Here is a 13,519-nt window from a genome sequence, read left to right on the forward strand (position 1 = left end):
AAGACTAAACCATTCTAGAACTGACCAGAATCCCCTTCTTGGTGGCTTGCTTTTGTAGTGTCAGGCAGGCCACTGGAGGAGAAAGGTTGTCAATGGCATGCTACTAAACCAACCTGCAGGTGCGATGTGCCCATTGGTGCAATACTAGTGTGATCAATGACTTTCTTGTTAGATTTGAAACAGCAGGAACATCATACATAGTACTGTAAACCCAGTCAAAAGCCCATGGGGTTTATTATTGGTGTTATGCTCGAGGGTGACATTGTCAAACCACCTTTCCAAGTATTTATCTGAGTACCCATATATTTGTACTGCAGTCAACCTTGATCAGAGAAGCTTCCTTTGTAGTGGGCAGAAGTTAATGCAGAGACATAACTGTTTAGAGTGTTGAGAAAAGGTAGCTGTCTACAAGCAGCCCTGCATGAAACAGTCATATAAGCTCTCACCCTTAGATTCAAGAAACATCATGGAAGAGGAAGCAGAAGAAGTTTAAGAGCTGGAGGACAGTGAGGAGTGTTATGAAATGTTGTCTGCTGGACATGGCATGGCTGCTGCCCTCATGACCTCACAGCAGCTGTGTTACCCGCACAAGATCATGCCAGTCAAAATTCCGACAATAACTGAAAAGTTGTAACCAGTTTATGGCTGCTGGGTGAATGATGAAAGTAGTTGTGAGACAGAGAAGGAGAAAACCTGTGGGACAGAAAAAAGGAGCTGTCTCTGGTTTTCCCATATCTGAAGAAACTCAAGCTTCTCAATGCTCTGGAGGTGAACTTCCTGTTTCCTATAAAAGCCAAGACATTCCACCAGGCGTACAGTGGGAAAGACTTGCTTATTCGGGTGTGGACAGGCACTGGGAAGACATTCTCTTTTTGCTATCCCTTTGACTGAGAAACTTCAGGGTGGGCCATAGGACGGGAAGAGAGGCCCTGCTCCTCAGGTACTTGCTCTTGCTCCAGTAAGAGAATTAGCAAATCAATGAACAAAGACTTCAGTGACATCAAAAAAAAAAAAAAGCTATCACTGGCTTGTTTTTATGGTGGGACTGATATCCTGGCTGGGACCCAGGGTCGTATTAAAGACCACCTGCAGAATGGCAAGCTAGATCTCCCCAAACTTAAACGCATTGTCCTGGATGACGTTGACCAGGTATTGGATATGGGTTTTGCTGATCGAGGGGAAGAAATTTTATGAGTGGCATACAAGAAAGATTCTGAAGACAACCCCCAAACATTGCTTTTCCCTGAAACTTGCCCTCATTGGGTTTTTAATGGTACTAAGAAATACACGAAATCTATACATGAACAGGTAGACCGGATTGGTAAAAAGATTCAGGAGGCAGGCATAACTGTTGAGCACCTAGCAATTAAGTGTCCCTGGACTAAGAGAATAGCAATTATTGAGGATGTGATCTGGATATACAGTGGTGTATCAAGGTATCAAGGGTGCCTACCATCTTCTCTGAAACCAAGAAAGAAACTCAGGAGCTGTCACAGAATACATGTATAAAGCAGGACTGGTCACTACATGGCAACATTCCACAGAAACAAAGGGAAATCACTCTGAGAGTTTCCAAAAACGGCAATTTTGGAGTTTTGTTTGCAACCAATGTTGCTGCACTGGGTTAGAAATCCCTGGGGTTGACTTGGCTGTTCAAAACTGTCCACCAAAGGATGCGGAGTCCTGCATGCATCATTCAGGGCAGGCAGAAAAAGCTGGGAGGACAGGATAAAAGCCTCCAGCAAGGAAGCCATCAGGCTTTTGGATTCTGTTCCTCCTACCACAAATGGCCTCTTCAAGCAGTCGGCTAGGAAGCTGACTGGGGAGAAGGGAGCTAGAGAGGCCCCGGTGGCGGCACTGCCTCAGCCGTCGGCCAGGGCTCCCTGATTAACTCACAAGTGTTAGTAAAGTGTCTGGTCAGTGAGTAGAGGCGAGAAGGAACTGTTCACACTGCGGACCCCGACGCCCTTCCCCACTGTCCAAGCCCCCAGTGCGTCTTTCCGTTTTGACGTCCCCATTCCTCACAGAGAAGACAGGCTTCTGAACTGCTTCATCTAACCATCATCACTTGTCTTTGGAAAAGGGCTAAGAATTCCTTGCATCGTTTTCCAGCATACTGTCTAGATTGACAAAGTAAAGCCAACCACGGATCGGCCTATCCTTGTATGTTCATCTTGCAAGTGCATCTTTGTGTGTGTGTGCACGCACTGGGGCCGAACCCAGAACCTCACACATGCCGAGCATGCCCGTGCCCTACCACTAAACTCCATCTCTAGTCTCTTATGTCCTCCAAAGAAAGCCCCTAAGGGATGCCTCAGTCTCTGGAAAACCACGAGTCAGGACTTTTTCTTTTAACCCGATACTCGGCATTCCTTGGCCTCTTGACCTCTTGGCCTCCTCACAAACTACTGCTCGTGTCTAGATGTGTCCTCTGCTGAGGTTGATGCTGAGCAGGTCTTTTCAAAACCCATTTCGGATTTAGCTGATTGAAAGAGTTTGAATAGCCAGACTCTGGATGTTGAGGATGGAACACGGTATATTTTCTCTCCATAGTGTCTCCACAGACTCTCGGTTTCTCATTAGAAGGCAATTCGTGTTCCAGTGAATTCTCTACAGACAGTGTATATAGAAGTACATTTTCACAGGAGCCAGTGTCTTTGAAGTTCAGTTCCAAATGTCTGAAGTCTCTAGGTTTTTTTCAGAGATAATGAGACATGATGCATGGTATTTAAGTGTTTGTGCCCTTTTTTAAAGATTGATTTACCAAGAAGTAATTAAGGGAAGAGAGGTTCAGTTGGTATTGCTGAAGAATGTTTGAGGAAAGCCACGAAGATGTTCTTCATCTTCACAGGTGAGGAGATGGGAGGAAGCATGCTTTGAATGGTGACCACTTGGTGAGTCGGGACCTTTTTAATATTATTAGTCTCTCATACATTACATCCCAACTGCAGTTTCTCCTCCCTCCATTCCTCCCAGCCCCTCCTCTTCCTTTCCCTCTCCCCCAGATCAACTCTTCCTCCATTTCCCTTCAAAAGAGCGGGCCTCCCAGAGATATCAACCGAACATGGCATATCAAGTTATAATAAGACTGGGCATAAACCCTATGTGTAGAAGGAAAAGTATCCCAAGTGCAGGCAAGAGAGTCAGAGACACCCCCAAGTTAGGAGTCCCACAGGAACACCCTGCTACATAACCATAGGGTATATGCAGAGGACTTAGCTCAGATCTATACAGGCTCCATGATTGTTGATTCAGTCTCTGTGAGCTCCTGTGAGCACTGCTTTGTTGATTCTATGGGCTGTGTTCTCGTGGTGTCCTTGACCCCTCTGGCTCCTACAATCCTTCCTCTCCATCATCTTTGGAGTTCCCTGAGCTCCGCCTAATGTTCGGCTGTGGGTCTCTGCATCTGTTCCTATCAGTTGCTGGATGACACCGCCCTGATGAGTCCCTTTCCAAGGGACTAGATCTACTAGTGGGCAATCTGGGTTCTTTAAGGGGCAGAATGGGACAACTTTGTTTCTCAGTGGCCTGGGTCTTAAGCCACAGCATAAGATCTACTTCTGTGAGGCTGCTTCTCCATTGAAAAGTTAATCATGCTTAGAGAATTCTCCTAAGACAAGCTGTGCCATTTTAAGCTGTTGCTTTGAGGGAACTGAAGAACTCGGTGTAGCACTTGGCCAGTAATAACTGCCCGAGTCATCAGGTCTTCTTTCTCAGGGAAACATCCCACATAGCACAGATGCTCAAGCGGTGGGTCCTCTTGCCTTCCACAACCCTCTGTACAGAGATCTTAGAAGGCTCAGATGGAAAAACCAGAATCACACACTCTGTCATTTTTGTATTCAGTTTATCTAGATCAACTAAATTGTCCAGCTCATTCTCTGATTTTAGCGTGATCTTTACCTCCTAACTGGTCTTACCAGAACCCTTGCCATCAAAGGGCTCTGATCACCAAATCAGCTCCTGTGGCTGAGGCCATGTCCTTTTTCTATTTAGATTCAGTTTTTCCCCTGAACTCAAACCAGATGGTTCTTGTCCTCTGTGCTCAGAATGTTTTTGAATTTTTTCTTTGTTGATGACTCTGTGGTTCATAATAAGTTTGGGTGTTGCCCAATCATTGGGCATGCTTTAGTGAAACATTTCACTCTTAGGATAGGAGCCCATGCCGTATCAAGCAGATGAAAGGACATGCTGGCTGAACTTGCAGGAGGAGAGGCTAAAACCTCCTTGGATTCTGGGTTAGCCTATAGAAAAATGATCTGCCATAAATCAAACAGTGAGGGGCAAGGTTAGTACTAATCTCTGTACACAACTTACGTAAAATATAGCTCTTTGAACAAATGAAAGTAAGATTTCTTCTGGATCCCAGAATCTAAACAATATGTATATGTATAATTCAGCTATTATTTGGGTTAAATGGGCTAATTTGGAAATGTTATCGTTTTTACTATTTTCTACAGAGAAAATATTTTCCAGTTGATCATAACTCTGGACTTCTGAATTACAATCCGTCTTTATGCCCAAGCTGTCTGTATAGCTGTTTCTCTGCAGCTGTACATAAAATGTTTTTACATTAAAATGAGTTACTATATAAAGTACTGCATTGGGTCATAATAAAGTTTTTAATGCTTTATACTTATAAAAAGAAACAAAGGGGGGATGGTGGGCAGTTCCTGAGGAATTACACTTGTGGCTTTCTGGCCTTAACACCTGTGCATACAGCTACGCTCACACGTGCACTTGCACACACAGATGCAAACCTCTATATACACACAGAGTACATACCCAGAGGAAAAAGTCTTCAAATGCAGAGAATTCGTGAACTAACATTAAAACTTCTGTTCTTCATACTAAAGATGTTTGAGAAAGTGAAATAATTATGAAAATTGTCGTATTAGGCATAATAGCAAATATAATAAATTCCCACCAAAAAAAAAGCATAAACTGAAATGGCCACATTCTTTGCATACAAGACATAAAGCTAGAAACTAAGCCATTGGAAAACACCAGTGTTTCTATGAAAACATTAGTGCTAAATAGAAATCCAAAGCCAATATCAGTTACTTCAGAAGGCAAAGACATCTGGGCTGGAGAGATGGCTTCACATTTAAAAGTATTTGCTGCTCTTTCAGTAGACCAAGGTTTAGTTCTTAGCACCTACAAGAGGTGGCTCAAGGCAACTGTAGCTTCATCTCCAGAGTATCTGATGCCTTATTCTCACCTCCAAAGACAATACCTTCAAGCACATGGTGTACATACAGTCAAACTGGCACATACACATAATGAAAAAATTAATTCACTATTTTCTAAAAAACTAAGGTCTATGTTAGGGTTGGTGGCACATGCCTGTAATCACTCCAGTCAGGAGGCAGAGGTAGGAGGAGAAGTTCCAGGTCATTCTCAGCTACATTAAAAAGCTCAAGGCCCACCCAAGCTGCATTAGTTTCTGACTCAAAACAAAAAAAATTTTTTTTTTTTCGTTTTTCGAGACAGGGTTTCTCTGTGTAGCTTTGCGCCTTTCCTGGGACTCGCTTGGTAGCCCAGGCTGGCCTCGAACTCACAGAGATCCACCTGGCTCTGCCTCCCGAGTGCTGGGATTAAAGGCGTGCGCCACCACCGCCCGGCCTGCGCCACCACCGCCCGGCCAAAACAAAAATTTTTTTAAAAAAAAAAAGTAACAAAAATAACATGAAAGTACATTATAAAACATATTATGAAATAATGCGTAATTTCAAATGTTTTTATTTCACTATAAAAACAATTTAACTTCAATAAATTCAAATTCATTTTAAAGAAATTAAATAATAAATGTTGAAATGTATAAAATGATAAAGAAATAAGTTCAAACCCAGGAAATAGTGTTGATATATAGATTCGGTTTTCAATAAACAATAGGAATATATATATATATGTATGTTTATATATATCAAGGATATATATATCCTCCTTGGCTTACTCAAGAGAGAAAAATAAACAGCATGAGAATAAAAAGTCAATCAATACAGAAAATGTTGAGACACTGAAGAAAATAGCATAAGCTCCTGTAAATGTTTGAAATATTTGCTAGATTAGTTTCATGACAGAATAACATTTCTAAAGCACAAAAGTCAGCATCAATGCTTAATGGTGAAATACAAGAAGCATTCCTGTTATAATCATAAAAAATATGAAAATATAATTCTCTCTTACTACCTAACAGTAATGAAGATACTAGTAAATAAAATTGGGTAATAAGCCGGGCGGTGGTGGCGCACGCCTTTAATCCCAGCACTCGGGAGGCAGAGCCAGGCGGATCTCTGTGAGTTCGAGGCCAGCCTGGGCTACCAAGTGAGTTCCAGGAAAAGGCGCAAAGCTACACAGAGAGACCCTGTCTCAAAAAACAAAAACAAACAAAAAAAAAATGGGTAATAAATAGAAATGTGGTAAAATTACTGAAAACAAAGACACTAACTTATTTATGAATGATACAACTAGAAGAAGAAACAAGATTTCAGAAAATCAATGTGAGAGCTCACTTGATAGGCAGATAAAATGCATAGTCTTTATATATAATAAAATAGAACAGCATTCCTACATATCATAGACAAGGGGTTACAGTGGATGACAAGAAACAGTTTTGCTCATAACAGAAGAAATGCACTTTTAAGTTCATGTGAACAGCTACCAGAGATGACACCTATTGAGTTTCAAAAGAAACAAGGAATGGCCAGAGAAACAAAACTTGAGAGGTTTTGTTTCAGTGATAGCATTTCTCTCAAACCGGAAGTTATGAGCAGTCATACAAACCAACAGGTGAAACTCTGTTAAAAAATCAAATGTTGCGTATACCTGGGAGATACTGTGGTTTGGGTGAGGGCTCTAGGATATGGGACCACTGTGAAAAGTAATTAGGCCATCAAGGTTACACACGCCACAGGAATCGACGAAGTTCCTCTCTGCCTTCCTGTACTGTTATGTGAGCTCTCCCTCTTGTATATCCTGCACCACTATGATGTCATCTACCATGAAGTCATGTGACCCAGGAGCCCACACCAGAGCCGAGCCATGCTGTTGGATTGCCAGCATCCAAAACTGTGAGCTAAATAAGCCTCTCTTCTTTACAATTTAACCAGTCTCTGGCATCCAGAAGAAGAGATGGGTGGTGCTGACTCGTCTATCTACCAGCTGAGCTTATGAATACACCTTCCACATACCACATCAGCCATATTACTAATGGTTACTCATTGTCCTGTGTTCTGTGATGAGTTATGGTCATGGATACCACCCTTATTCAGTTTATCTAACTGTGGGCAACCCAAAATTAAAGAAATTTATTTAACCTGATCTCCATCAGTAAATTAGTCAGGATAATTGGAACAAGTATCCAGATAAACCCATTCATTTGTCTCCACACATAAAAGTAATCTACCACACTGACACGCAGATAACTGCCTTAATTCTTCAATACACAGTGCTAGTGTGAATTGGGGTAAAAACAAAAACTGCAGTATAGGATTGTCATTGTAGTCAATTACACCAGCAGAGTCTGGTGATGTAATTCTGAAAGTTCTGAAGCCTCTTTTCTACTTACCTGGTACTGTTTCCACATGAATATCAAAACCAACCAGGGTAGGTTGTGATTTTATTCATTCAACCCCCGCCAGCCAGGACTGGCTTTGCAAATGTACGGATACATCAAGCCTCTTCTGTCTTAGCCCTGTAGACATGTATAGAGTAAGATTTTGTGAAGCTAAAAAATCATCAGCTTTTATTAAGTGTTGAGATTTTTCAGCCTCTCAGGTATTAGCAGTAGGATTTGTATAGATATAAAGTAATAGAATTAGAATATTTCTTTATGTCATCAGAAAAGTTATATATATATATATATATATATATATATATATATATATATATCACTTTCAAGATAGTCTGTTCAGTTTTATTCTTTTGCTTCTTTTTACTCTTTTAGTGACCTTTTCATAACTTTCTTACTTTCAGCACTTAATAAAGTGATGAAGCATGGGAAAAGGGAGGCCACACTTTAAGGCACAACACTACAAAAGGTGATCTCTAATAACAATATCTTTCTATGATATACTAAATCACATCATTTTAGATGATGATGTTATTGTAGGTTCAAAAGCTTGTGATTCTTTATCTATGTAACATGAAGCTATGCAGACGTAGAAGACAGCACAAATCAGAAGGACCTAAAAGAATGCTGTGAGGTAGATGCTTGTGAAGGAGGTCTGTTAGGTGTGATCACCGTGTTAGTATTTGTAGAAGGCAAAAGAAGATGAATGTTTAAGTGGTCTCAAGAGAGACCTCAGCTAATCCCATAAGAACCTGTAATCAAGGATGGTCCTAAAGTGTCATCCAATATTGGAAAGAAACAGCCTTTGTACTCTTACATGGACCAGACTTTGGTGAAGAGAGTCACCACCATGGAGGAAGAATGACCTGTCCAATACAACACTCCTCAGCCAAGGGCAAGTCTACAAGTCATCCAAGAACTGCAGCAATTGGGGAATAGATGTTTTAGCCCTAAGGAGAGGAGAACAGCATATAATGAGCCAGGCTGCCTCCATCTTGGGCTTGAACACCATCTTATAGTAAAGACAAACTAGATTCATTCTCCTTTATGATTAAATCTGTTTCTCAGGGGCTGGGCTATACTCCACCTATAACCTTAACTACAAATGGTTCTGCAATGCCTGTCCCAGGAAATGGTAACCATGGCTTTGTTTCAAAAGGTTATGATAGCCACCTGTTATTATGACCACCTGTTGTTATGACTACCTGTTGTTATGACCACCTGTTGTTCTGACTACCTTATGACAAACTTGAAATTGTGTCTTTGTTTCAAAACATTGTAATGACCACCTTGCAACCCTACCTTTGTTTCAAAGGCTGTTATGGCCACCTTATGATGTTCTGCTTCTATAGCCCTGTTTATTTTGCCCACCAAATCCCCTATTTGGTAAATCCCTACCCCTGAGCTATAAAAACCATGTCTTCCTCATGTGCAATGCTGACCTCTTGCACCCTGCCTTAGGGATAGGCAGCATGTGTACATAAATAAAAGGATTTGCTCTAATTAATTACTTGCTTTAATTAATTTGATCATGATGATTTTGGTCTGTGGTCTTTCTTCGCTCCACATCCTACCACATCTACTAATTTATCACTTCTGGGAATTAAAAACCAGCAATCTTGTCAAATCAAAAGCTTCTCTTTTCTTCAATTAAGAGATTTTCTATTCATTTCACATACCAACCACAGATTACCCTGTCCTCCCTCCTCCCACCCCCCAGCCTTCCCCCCTAACCCACCCTCCATTCCCACCTCCTCCAAGGCAAGGTCTCCCACAGGGAGTCAGCAGAGCCTGGTACATTCAGTTGAGGCAGGTCAAAACCCCTCCTCCCTGCACCAAGACTGAGCAAAGTGTCTCACCATAGGCACTAGGCTCCAAAAAGCTGGCTCATGCACTAAGGACAGGTCTCAATCCCACTGCCTGGGGGTCCCCTAAACAGTTCAAGCTAAACAACTGTCTCACTTATCCAGAGGGCCTAGTCCAGTACCATGGGAGTTCCTCAGCTATTGGTCCACAGTTCATATGTTTCCACTAGTTTGGATAGTTGTCTCTGTACTTTTTCCAGTCATGGTCTTGATATCTCTTGCTCATAGAATCCCTCCTCTCTCTCATCGATTTGACTCCTGGAGCTCTGCCTGGGACCCAGCCATGGATCTCTGCATCTGTTTCCATCAGTCACTGGATGAGGGTTCTATGATGACAGTTAGGGTATTCAGCCATCTGATCACCAGAGTAGGCCAGTTCAGGCACCCTCTCAACTATTGCCAATAGTCAATGGTGGAATCATCCTTGTGGATTTCTGGTAACTTCCCTAGCACTTTGCTTCTCCCTATTCCATACCAAAAGTTTCTCTTCAAGAACCATGTCACAGAACTTACTGAGCTGGGGGAAAAAAGAATTATATAATAGCTTGCCTTTTTTACTAAGAAAAAAAGTTTTAACATTTGGAAAAATGCTTTTTCTGTCTTCATCTATAATATCAGAGTTTTGACAAGAGAATTACCCATTGTCTTTCCTATTTTGACAAATCTTATTTTCACACAATCAAGAGGAACAGATTTCACATGTAGTCAGTCATGCTTCATAAAATGTTTGGCTTCATTGAATTGTTAGGGTTGGGATCCCATTATTTCCCAGTTAAATTAGGTCTCAAATCCCCAAAGTTTGCTGCAAATCCCTTTGACAGCATTAGTACAAGAACATTTTAATGAAGTCTAGGAGTAACATTCAAGTACCAGAAGAGGAAGAATGAAGTTGATTGATCACAGAATTCCAGAGCTGAGCTTAGGGTCCCGGGCTGCTGAATCAAGCCAGGAAATCAAAAGAGCTTCTTTAATTGTAACTAACTCCATCATCATCAGTTTTTCCAAAGGAATAAAATTGCTAATGAATCCATAATGAATCTCATTATCCCTGCAAAACTTACTGTGCTGCTAGAAGCCAGCAGAATAACGACACTGCCTCCTTTATTGTCTTCCTCTGGCCTCCTTTGAAAAGGTCATTAGCCACATCTGGGGTCTCCATTGCTCTGAATAGCCAACTGATACACATAAAAAGGTCATCTGCCCTTCCAAACATATGAAAGGCAGCCATCTTTATTTGGACACTTTAATGTAATTGCCCAAGAAAGGTGCAAAAGAAAACCAAAATGACTACACTGGATTTACTGTCTCACTCTATTAGAACTTGTGTAGCATCTGTGTCCCTCGGAGGGACAAAATGGAAAGGGCTAAAAATAGAGAAAATTGATCTTTTCCTGGCACTGAGCTTCACGGAGAAGAGCTTTTTGCAAAAGAGCAGCTTTATTTCATCCAGTTAAGTATTCCGCATCATCTGTGCCGCCGAGCATTGTCTTGATGTGATCCATTCCTAGTTCTGCCTTTCGTCAATAGCAACTTCAATAGTAATGATTCGTGCCAAAAGGGAAAAAAAAGGGTGGGAGGCTGAAAATGTTGTGTAGCTGGAAAATGACTCCTCTCTTTGTTACAAGCAGGAAGCCAGCTTAAACTGTCCTAACACTAAACTGTCCCTAAACATGAATGCAAAATGTGAGCCACTGATTGCATTAGACCTTACGCGTTGTTCACACTTACGAACCCTCTCTGTGTTGTCTACAACAATTGTGTACAACACGCTGACACGGCTCCTGCTCGTATGGTTTCATGTCTATGAGAATGGCTCGATACACTTGTCTACAACCACGCCTCATTGTAATGCTATGCTTGTTCATTTTTGTAGCAGGAAGGGAACAGTGTCTGTTCAGCAACAGACATCCGCTTGGTGCATCCCATCAAGTTTACAAGAACTAAGGGAAGTCATAAAAATGATCTTTGGAGGTGAACAAACGAGTTACACCCTGCCTAAGTGTGCAGTTAGCTTGTTTTGTTCTAAGATAGTCACCTGAGTCTTACCAAAAGCCAGTAGTATGAACAAGATTTCCTTCAATGCATCATCCACAATGCACCATGAGTCTCCTGCTCCAGATCTTCAAGGGCTACCTTCACTGTGACCACAGAAATGTTCTGGAATCATATGGACAGTATGACAGTTAGGATTTGTGTCACTATAAACTAATACCTAACAGAATAACAGAAGAGAGGGGATTACTAATTTTAACTGACAGTTTCAGAGGATTTATTCCATGGTTCCTTGGATCCATGCATTTGGGCAGAATCTCACGGTGGTAAGAGTGTGTGGACAACTATGTTCACCTCAGATAGAAAATAGACAGCAATCCAGGAAAGGGTCAAGGGCAAGATACTTAAGGAACTGCATCCAGTAACCTACTTCCTCCAGGAAGGCTCCACTTCCTAAAGCTTCCAGACCACTTCCCAAGTTCCCAGTTACCACCTGGGAACTAACCCTTTAACACATGAGCCTGTGTGGAGGTTTCATATTCAAACCATAACAGGCAGTGAACACAGAACTGTAGGCAGAAGGTTCCTGTCCAGACTACCTGTTCCCAAATCACCAGCAGCCACTTCCCAAACAACTGACTCGGAGAATATAAATTCTAAATGCTCGGCTGACATACCAGGCTTGTTACAACCAAACTCTTTGAAGTTAATACATATTTCATATCTATGCTTTACCACATGGCTCTTGGCTTGTTACCTCATTTTCTACACATCCTGCTTCCTGGGCAGCTGGCTGGTGTCTCCTAACTTGGCCCTCTTTCTTCCCATCATTCTCCTTGTGTGGTTGTCCCACCTAGAACTCCTGCCTGGCTACCGGCCAATCAGCTTTTTATTAAACCAATCTGAGTGACAAATCTTCACAGTGTACAAAAGGATTATTCCACAGCACAGACTATAATTATTTTTATACAAAAAATATGAGAAATGGTTTTTTAAGAGAAACGAGACATACATTGGCTAGCAGGGCAGAATGAAAGGGTTGGTACTTGGTGGGGATGGATAAGGAATGGTGCAGCCTAAATAGGTCGCCAGCTGGCTAAGCGACACACTGACTTAAAGGAGACTTAAGCAGTGTCAAACTGAGGGAGTACTCAAAAACACTTTGAGCCCAAGGACTTGTTCTTGGGACCTCAGAGTGCTAGCTCCAGTTTCTTGCCAAAAACCTGCAGCCACACTGTTAATTTATCTCCAAAATCAAGACTGAACTCTAAAAAAGAAGCAACTTGGTTTATATGCATGTATGTGTCCTAAACACACATAGACTTAATCTGGTAACTGTCAGTGTGGTCGTAAGTCTGGAAACTGGATTTTTGTAAAAAGAAGTCCTTGTAAGAAAAGACACTTACCCAAGCACAGGGGAAGACACACAGGCAGAGCACCATGTGACAGAAGTAAATTTCCACAAGCCACGGAGCTCCAAACTGCTATCCATCTCAAAGCTAGGAAACAGTAAGGATAGACCCTGTTACAACCTTCTGAGAGAGAGCCTTGATTTGAACCTTCCAAAGTGATGAGTGGATTGCTCCAGTTTAAACAATGGAATTTGTGATGATTTGTTAGGGAGAGACCCAAATAAGAATGAGAACTGTGAGGAGTTGGTACGTCATCGAGAGCATTGGAGGAAGTGTCCTGAAGTGTGACCTGGGCCTAATATTGAGTAAGGCTTCAGAACGACTACTCTGATTAGAGTAGATGTTAAGCCACTGGACACTTTAGTGTCCTTCAGTGTTTTGGGAAGGAAAGAAAGCAGGCAGTTGGGAGGAGTGGGCCGTGCTAGGGAAGTCCAGTTTGACCACACCACCAAATATGGATGAGGAGAGAGGGAAAATTAGAAAGGGACTTGAGACACCACGTTGTGCAAAGCCAGCCCAGGAGTTCAGACTTACATCACTATTTAAAAAGAACTATTGAGCTGGGCGGGGCAGTGGTGGCCCATGCCTTTACTCCCAGCACTCAAGAGGCAGAGGCAGGTGGGTCTCTGAGTTCGAGGACAGCCTGGTCTACTCAGCTAGTTCCAGGACAGCCAGGG

At 42.0% G+C, this 13,519-nt stretch overlaps 1 pseudogene; it reads left to right on the plus strand.

Annotated features, from left to right (window-relative positions):
* The first annotated feature begins 659 nt into the window (after positions 1–659).
* Positions 660–1,928, plus strand: LOC128110617 (nucleolar RNA helicase 2-like; annotated as a pseudogene).
* The last annotated feature ends 11,591 nt before the right edge of the window (positions 1,929–13,519 follow it).

The sequence above is a fragment of the Peromyscus californicus genome, unplaced genomic scaffold (assembly GCF_007827085.1).
Source record: "Peromyscus californicus insignis strain IS unplaced genomic scaffold, ASM782708v3 Scaffold_15__1_contigs__length_86483966, whole genome shotgun sequence".
In the NCBI taxonomy this organism is placed as follows: Eukaryota; Metazoa; Chordata; class Mammalia; order Rodentia; family Cricetidae; genus Peromyscus; species Peromyscus californicus.